The 9,211-nt window shown below is 37.9% G+C and overlaps 1 pseudogene across 1 annotated transcript; it reads right to left on the bottom strand.

Moving 5' to 3' along the window:
- Nucleotides 1-4,356: 4,356 nt before the first annotated feature.
- Nucleotides 4,357-9,188, bottom strand: LOC148977356 (uncharacterized; annotated as a pseudogene). The gene is made up of 4 exons (XR_016145434.1): nucleotides 8,771-9,188; nucleotides 8,495-8,581; nucleotides 7,836-7,904; nucleotides 4,357-6,486 (listed from the first exon to the last, which is right to left on the bottom strand). The product of XR_016145434.1 is annotated as an uncharacterized LOC148977356 (transcript).
- Between the last annotated feature and the right edge of the window lie 23 nt (nucleotides 9,189-9,211).

Raw genomic sequence — 9,211 nt, 5'->3', positions numbered from 1 at the left:
TTGTCCGGGAGGCTGGAACCAGATTCCTTTGTTCTTCCCACGTGGGTGTGTTTTGCGGGAGTTCAAAGCGAGTTCGTGCTGGATGTTTGTCTTCTTGTTGGAGAAGACACACTTACGAACTTTAACTGGCTATTCGCAAAAGTAAATGAAGTAAAAGTAACGAAAACTGATAACTTTAAAAAGCTTCAGAAGACTACGAGATGGTCCAAGGAGATTCCGGAAGGAGGTCAAGAGTGTAAGAGAATAAGACCTAAGAGGGATGATGTAAGAGAGCGATGATTCTGTGGCGAGAGTTTTTCAAGGGTGTTTCGGGACTCCCTCTAAAACTCAGATGGCCAATGAGCGTCACACAAATGAAGGAGCGCGCGCCCACTTGATTAACACATCACGTTGTTAATCTTGGTTCTTAAAGGGTTAGTTCACCCAAAAATGAAAATTAAGTCATTAATTACTCACCCCCATGCTGTACCAACCCCGTAAGACCTTCGTTCATCTTCGGAACACAAATAAAGATATTTTTGATTGAATCTGAGGGCTGGATCACTCTTCCATAGGCTTCCTAAGGGACTGGCTCTTGACGGCCCATAAAGTCATTAAAGAAAAGGTTTAAATACGGTTTAAAGACAAGGACGTTCTCATTTGTCTACTTCTTGTTACCGGCTGCTCACCGCTTAGGAGTTTTACCGCCCCCTACGAATGAGAACGTCCTCGTCTCAGTTCTCGCGCATGCGCCCATAAGGAAGTAATGGAATAGTGGAATAAAGTCGTTATTTATGTTTTTTTCGCACAAAAAGTATTCTCGTCGCTTGATAAACTTATAATTGAGCCGCTGTAGGCACATGGAATATTTAAACCTTTTCTTTAATGACTTTATGGGCCGTCAAGAGCCAGTCCCTTAGGCACTCTATATAGGACTGATCCAGCTCTCAGATTCAATCAAAAATATCTTTATTTGTGTTCCGAAGATGAACGAAGGTCTTACGGGGTTGGAACAGCATGGGGGTGAGTAATTTATGACTTCAATTTCATTTTTGGGTGAACTAACCCTTTAAGACAAAGGAAAAGTTCTGCTAACTTTGAAAACAAACGTATACATAATGGTATACATTTCACAATATCGATATACAGTTTAAAAGACAGATCATGCTATGAGGATTACAAAGACATCAAACACATTTAACTATTTTGACAGCATTGTTGAGTTACATTTTCAAGCATTGTATTACAGGTATTTCAACTTCTTTGTCACTCGTGAGTACACTTGAAGTTGAAATAGTGAATTACAGTTCTTTTACATGTATTTCAGCATACTAGATATTTTTGGTAACCCTTTTACAAGCTTTTCAGAGATGTCCGTGTTTGTGTGCGTGCAGGAATGTTTAGCGCGCGGACGCGTTGATGTGTGTGTGTGTGTGACCGTGTTGCACGTAGGTGTGGGTCAGCGGGTCACACGTATATTGCGATAGAACAAACGAAGTCTGGTTTGTCTCTAGCATTCCCTCGCTTTCGAAGGTGTCAAAGGATCAAAAGAGGAGAGAGAGCTGGCTCTGATTGCAATCAGATTAACTGCGTTGCGGGCGGGTGACGCTGCCTCGCGATGTCTCCGTCTTTATCCTTCATCATAATAAAAGTCATTCACCTCTAGACACTCAGGCGCCTAAAGCAGTAAAGTCAAAGTTGAATTAAAACACATATGCGAAGGAATGTGTTAAAAGGGTCTCTGCCAACCACGCTCTGAGTGATTGCATGCAAACTGGTTAATGATGTCCGACCAGAATCTCTACACGCCCATCGACGAAAACGCGCAGATAGCACAACTTTACATCGTCAATGCCTTTAGAAGGCACAGCAGAAATGTGAAGTCGATCCGACTAAAGCCCTAGGAGGAGTTAGTTAAAGTACGTAATGAGTAAATCATCCAAAAATGGCGGTGAAATAAGAAATGGCCGACTTCCTGTTGAGTTTAGGGCATCGCTCCATGAGACTTTTCTGTGCGTCTGGACATGGTATATGTACCACAGAAATTTCGAACATATCGTTCAATCATGCAACTGGGGCTGCTTCGTTAAAGGTCACTTCCTGTTGCTACTAGGTAGCGCTATGACTGTGGGTGAATGTCGGCATGTCGATTTGTTCAGGACGGGACTCTTGTCAAATGTGTAAAATTTGGTGCAGATCTGGGCATTTACAGCCAAGTTACTACAACTTCCTGTTTCATGGCGAATCATCGACACCACGGACACGCCCATGTACGAAAACGCGCAGATAGCACAACTTTACATCGTCAATGCCTTTAGAAGGCACAGCAGAAATGTGAAGTCAATCCGACTAAATCTCTAGGAGGAGTTCGTTAAAGTACGTAATGAGTAAATCATCCAAAAATGGCGGTAAAATTAGAAATGGCTGACTTCCTGTTGAGTTTAGGGCATCGCTCCAATTGACTTTTCTGTGCGTCTGGACATGGTAGATGTACCACAGAAATTTCGTACATGTCAGTCAAATATGTGGCGGGAGCTGCTTCATTAAAGGTCACTTCCTGTTGCCAGCAGGTGGTGTTATGACTGTGGTTGAATGTCGGCATGTAGATTTGTTCAGGGCGGGACTCTTGTCAAATGTGTAACATTTTGTGCATATCTGGGTATTTGCAGCCAAGTTACTACAACTTCCTGTTTCATGGCGAATCTTCGACGCCACGGACACGCTCCATCGACGAGTTAGTTAAAGTACGTAATGAGTAAATCATCCAAAAATGGCGGTGAAATTAGAAATGGCCGACTTCCTGTTGAGTTTAGGGCAGTGATTCCCAACCTGGTCTGCGGACCGGTGCCGGTCCATGAACACGTTAGTACCGGGCCTTGAAATATTCCCAGATTTTTTTTTTTTCATAATAATATTTGTCTTTTTAAGATGCTTTTTAATGTGTCATGTTATTTAATCCAAAACACCCCTTACAAAAAACAACTGCAGTATATTGAAGTACAACTGCAGTATATTGAAGTACAACTGCAGTAAAACTGCAGTACAAAGCAGTATAACTGCAGTATAATTAAACGCAGGCACAGATTTGCAGTATAATGAAGTATAATCACAGTACAACTGCAGTACATTGAAGTACTACTGCAGTAAAACTGCAGTACAAAGCAGTATAACTGCAGTATAATTAAGCGCAGCCACAGATTTGCAGTATAATGAAGTATAATCACTGCAGTACATTGAAGTTCAATAGCAGTAAAACTACAGTACTTGTAAGTACAGATGCAGTAAAATTAAGTACATGTAGTTTTGCATTTTTACAATGAAACACTGAAATGCATGTACAGTATAAACCTACCACTCATACATACCACATTACTGCAGCTGTGAAAACAGTAGGCTACTACTGTAAAGCAAGTAAAAGCTATTTACCACTGCTATGCAACATTAACCCTAATGAAATCTGTTTGGCTTTGTGCTCATTTATAAGTTTGTAACACCATATACAAGGTGAGTAACAACAACAGCACACTGGAGGTATTTGTATGATGATGATGATGATAAGAATAACACATAGATGTGACACCAGGTTTAGCAGTGTCTGGATGAAGACATAGCAGACTAGGACACAAGGGGTACAGGTGAGTGTGCAGGTAAGCGATATAGCTGAGGAGTATCACTGGAAATTGATGGGGTTTTGGTAAGAATCACAGAAGATCATTCTGGGAAAGCATCACGGGAGCACAGGGAACAATCAAAGTATATAATTAAAGGACAGGGAAGCATCTCAGGAGATGGTTAGAGCACAAGGAAGTATCAAAGTAGATTGAGGAGAAACGAGGTGGGAAATGTGACCCTTTCCCGCGTAGAATAAACGGATATGAAACATGCTCCATTTGTTGTGGGAAACTCATTTCCAGGCAAATAAACATTCTTGATGGGAAAATGAAATCTTTAGATTAATGATGTGTGACGTGTTTTAGTAGTCTAAAACTGGCAATATGCCATAATGCCCCAGTAAGCTATTTTCTGGCCATGTTATAGTGACAGTCCATAAGTTTAAGATTACTTAAGAAAATTATTTTAATTAAGCAATTGCACATGTGATTTTCAATTCATGTTTATTAGTATTGCGTTTTGTACGTTTAATACACACATTTCATTTGTCACATTCTGAGATTAAAACATGCAGTTAATACAAGAAATCTAGACCATTTATATGGAGTTCTTTTAATTAATAGATGGGTAAGCACACACAATGCAATTTTACTCAATTTGTCCTTATGATTCAACCTCAAACATTCTTTTCTCAAAGCATTTATTTTAACCTCATCACATTTACGTTGAGAGGGTGTGTCAAAATAAATCTGGTTCTGATTATTGTTAATCTCGCTCATATGTGTTTGGTAAGGGCAAAATGACAAACCCATCTCGTCTTTTTGCAATTTCTATACATTTGTTTGTTACTTCAGATGGAAGTACAGCCTTGTAGCTTGCACAGAATGTGACAAGAGTATCCATGCAAACATATTCTGTTCGCTTTTTGTGAAAGGCTTGAATTTGATTTGATAACCTTACCAGTAAAACTGGTTGTTTGGGGGTGGGTCTGTGTTTGAACAACAATGATGTGTTCAATTTTTGCAACCTGTTGCCCAATGGTTACCAAAGAATTACATCTGGAGTATTTTGAGTCATACTGATCAGTGGAGTAGAGTGTCCCATGACAAACAAACGTCTGAAAGTAGGTGACTTGATTTTGTTCTGTATGAATTCCAGAATTCTGTAGTAAGATTTGCTGAGACAGTGGTAGCTCTTTCACCTGACCATGACCAAAAAAATTGCAGCCACTGACCTGTGAAACATTTTTGCACAAGGAATAACCCCGAAGTGCTGATGAAACGTATTCATGTGCCGGGGAGTCTTCTGCAATGTAAACTCTCGCTAAAATCTTTAGCTGTTTTAGTCTTGCTAGATTTTGAGTTATTTGCAATGGTACATGTTGTGTTCCATTGAAAAGTTTGAGCAGTCTACCATTATGTCCTTCAAAGACGAATGTTGACGTCAAGGACAAAGGTCCATGTCTTCTGACACTCTCAGCTAAGTGGGTGAGGAGATGAATATTGTAAGATACTTCTTGCTTCCCATACAGAGACTCGGTTAGAAGTACAAACTCACAAAGAGCCATGTGAGCTTTGTTGATGTTCAAATGTGAAATTTGTGAACTGGTTAGCAGATAAATGGCAAAGGCTAGTAGCATCCAGTGGTGGAAGTACTGTGAGGGGATTAAACCCATCAGTATAAACGGAGAGATTAGAAGAAATGTTCTCCACTCACTTCCTTTCCAGTTTTTCCGTTCTATTACAGAACGTGGCAGTCGGGTTATCTCACTAGGTGGCCGCACTGATTTCAAACGTCTGTCTATCTCTTTCAAGACATTTGGACTTCAAGACATGTGGTCAAAAGACTTGGTCCTTTAACACCATTGACTGGGTTATTTACCGAGGCCAGTTCTGCATCATGGATCATGCCCTTGTGTGTTCTCAGACTAGCAATGGGTACTGAAAGTGGGTAGACCCTGGTAAACCCATCACCCTTTTCCACTCTCTCTCCAGAATGAGTACAGAAATTACAGCCATGTCCCCCATTGAACTGGTTGATATTTTGCACTGGAGCCCTTGCAACAGAGTCAACTGTGCATAGAATGGCAGCAACTTTGGAACATTCATAAGTTTTTGTTTTAGTGTTGTACCACACAACACCTGCAGATTCTAAAGATCTGCACTCTTCGATGAATGGTTTTAGAAAACTTTCCATTTTTGGCTTGGTTTGCCCAAACCAGAGTGCAGGCACCAACACAAAGTTTTTCCGTTCAGACAGAGCTACCTCGTTTATGGTACACTGAATTGGCCACATTGAATAACTTGAAGAGTTAAACACTGGGACACCATCTGTATTCCATGTCAAAGATATATTGCTCTCGTCTGTCAGCATTGGAATTCTCGTATACAGTGCACCATCACTGACATCTTGAATGCAATCAGAATTGTTTTTCTGTGATAGTTTGTCATGAAGGTTGTGATTTTCAAAAAGATTTTTAATTTCATCTCTCAAGGGGGTGTACATCAAATAATAAACTTTACTCAGATGTTCTGATACTTTGCATTCTGTATCACACATTGGACATAGTACGCTCTCTACATCTAGTGTGCCAATGTAAGCTCCACAGTCAGGATTCAGACAATAATGATGCAACTGCCAGCTGGTTGTGTCAAAAGCACATTTGAACAGGTAGTTGGTGTAGGGCAAACTATTTTCAGGGAGAAGCATATGCAGCAGATGCAGTAAATCTTCACTTCCTGCCTTGGTCACATGGTGGCGTAGCATGTAGCCCAGAAGTGCAGTCAGACTTTCACCTTTTGAAAGTTTGGCTCCAGGGTACAAAGGCTGGTCTCCATCATGGATACAAGTGGTGGTTGGGATATTTCCATTCTCGGGATGGGTTGAACTGCTATGCTAAAGATGAAAAATGAGAAGTAAATAAATGTATGTATGATCATTTTAAGTCATTTTACATTCCATTTGTCCACATTACTCATGCACAACTTTCACAAAACCAGAAAACGGTTGTGGATCATCTAGGTAAGGACACATATTAAGGATCAAGTCTATGTAAACCTCTGTATGTGAATTGAAATACAGCGATGTACTGTAAAACAGTCAAATTTACTAAACGATAGAAGTTAATATCACTCAGTTAATCATCATATTAAGTTCATCACACTTAGTAGAAAAATAGTTATGTGAACACAATTGATCAGGAGAATAAATGTTAAAATGAAGTTTTTTTAATTTGTTTTTGCACAAAATGAAATCTTAGTTTTTACTTTTCTACTATGCTGCAGTTTAAAAGGGTATCTGTCTGTGTTTTGGTGAAGACTAGAGCCTGTAAATAAATCAAGGATGAGCCAATAAAAGATGCTAAATGCTGCATGTTGTTTTATTTAAAAGCAGTAAATGTGTAGTTGCTGATGCAGTGATAAGCTAATTTCTAATAACACTAGCACATGCTCTGTTGCTAGTAAAGGTGCACTATTGCTGCTTCTGAAATCTAATACTTGTAATCTAATACCTACTATGTAACGAGCGAAAAACAGTATGCCAGCAGTCTGAATGCATATAAAAAATAAAATAAAAAAATAAATAAAATAAAAAACAGTAGGCCATAAGTCCCAGGACGACCTACTACTTCCGGTGAGATTCTGAAGTGTGCATTTGATAGACACTTTACTATTCCATGAAGCCATGGGAGAGAGTATTTGTGAATGGAGGTGAAGGGGTGTGCAACTGTTGCTGATTAGTCATATGATAATGACAACATGACAGATGTAGTATGTCTGGATTACATGCACCATACACATAAAACATATTGTTTTTAACTTTGCAAATTAAATTCAAATTTAAATATAGTACCTACTCTGAGAATATGTGATTTCAGACAAACTGTATGTACAGTAACTTGGCGCTAACATCCCATTAAGTGTATCCAGGGGAAGGTTGATTTAACTTGACTTTAACTTACTGATGAACAACCAGTAAAACTTTCAGCCTTTTGAAAGTTGTAACTCAAATGCTTTGCAGTGTTTTTTTTTAATTTTCTTATTTATTTATTTTTTTTGTTTACTCAACTTTTTATTTATCTGTGTTACTGTAAACACATATTGATAAAGAATGACTTCATCATAAAAAGTAAAGCTTAAAAAAATGTTTAATTTAGACACTGTCCAAAATGATCAGAATATGTACATTATAGCACATTTGCATAAGTAAACATAATTTATTAGACTATGCCCTGTAATAGTTACCTCTTCATTGTTCAACCATTGTGTGTTTTCCTCTTCATCTTCTATATCACCACCTGATATGTCATCTGGCTGAAGAAAAATTTAAATGAAAAATATTACATTTCTTACAATAGTAAACTGTAAATGGATTGTTAACACTTTACAATAAGGTCTCATTTGTTAACATTAATGTGTTAACTGACATGAACTAACCATGAGCAATATTTGTAACAGTATTTATTAATCTATGTTAGGCATACTGTTGGTTTATACAAATACAGCTGTTCATTGCTGTTCACTAATGGTAATAAAACATTTGATTTTAATAATGTATAAGTAAATGTTGAAGGCAAGGCAAGACACATTTATTTATATAGCACATTTCATACACAATGTAAATTCAAAGACAATCAATATAAATAAAAACAGTTAAGAGTAAAAATAAAATAAAATAAAGTAATACCCCTATCTGAGATGGAATAGATTGAAATTAATTTTAATATTAATAAATGCTGTAGAAGTATATTGCTCATTCTTAGTTCATGTTAACTAAACTGTATTACAAAGTGCTGCAATGGATTGACTGCATGGATAGCCTCAAATTAAAATGAAATAAATAATAATAATATTACAATAAAGAAATCTGTAAAATCGAGAGAAAACGAAATATTTTTTAATACCTCAGTGAATTGCCTAGCTGCCTCTTCTCTGCAGAACAGTTGTGTGTCTTCTTCAGAGTCAGCACCAACTTGGTCCTCTGTGTGTGTCTAAAGAAAAACAAATGACCCGCCAGCTTTATAGCTAGTTTCTCCTACTCTGTGTATTGCAAAATGTGTATTATTATATTATTATTATTATAATTATTATTAATAATAATAATTAAAAACAATATTAATATATTAACAGAACTGAATTACAGGTTATATTGGCTGATACTTGAATTTTATTGATTTTACCTGAGATGAAGTAACATTACTTTCGCTGGTATTTCTCCTTACACTTGTGTTCCGGGGGGGTTCTTCTTCATCCTTTTCCAGAAATATTTTGTACTTGTTTCTTCTGGGATGTTTTCTGTTTGGAATAGAGTCATCTTCTAAAAAAGATTTGTATTTTTTTCGCCTTTTGGACATTTCACCCGCATAGATAATTTGCAAGAGCGCGAGATCTTCTTTCGCGCCAACGTGATCGTTGCCCTGACAACGAGTCTCGAGAGCAGCTGATCCTTGATGAGCAAACTGTCAGTCAGCGTCATCGTTAGTTTATGATGGAAATAAAATACGTTTTGGTAGATTTTTTCACAGACAACACCGTTCACATATGTGAACTCTCAAAACTAAAACACAAAGATATGACCAAACTACACCCCAATGTCATTCACAAGTGGGACAAACGAGAGG

Source organism: Pimephales promelas, chromosome 10 (assembly GCF_988280905.1).
Source record: "Pimephales promelas chromosome 10, fPimPro1.hap1.1, whole genome shotgun sequence".
NCBI lineage: Eukaryota > Metazoa > Chordata > Actinopteri > Cypriniformes > Leuciscidae > Pimephales > Pimephales promelas.
The sequence above is the reverse complement of the archived record's forward strand: the minus strand, read 5'-3'. Positions and strand labels throughout refer to the sequence as shown.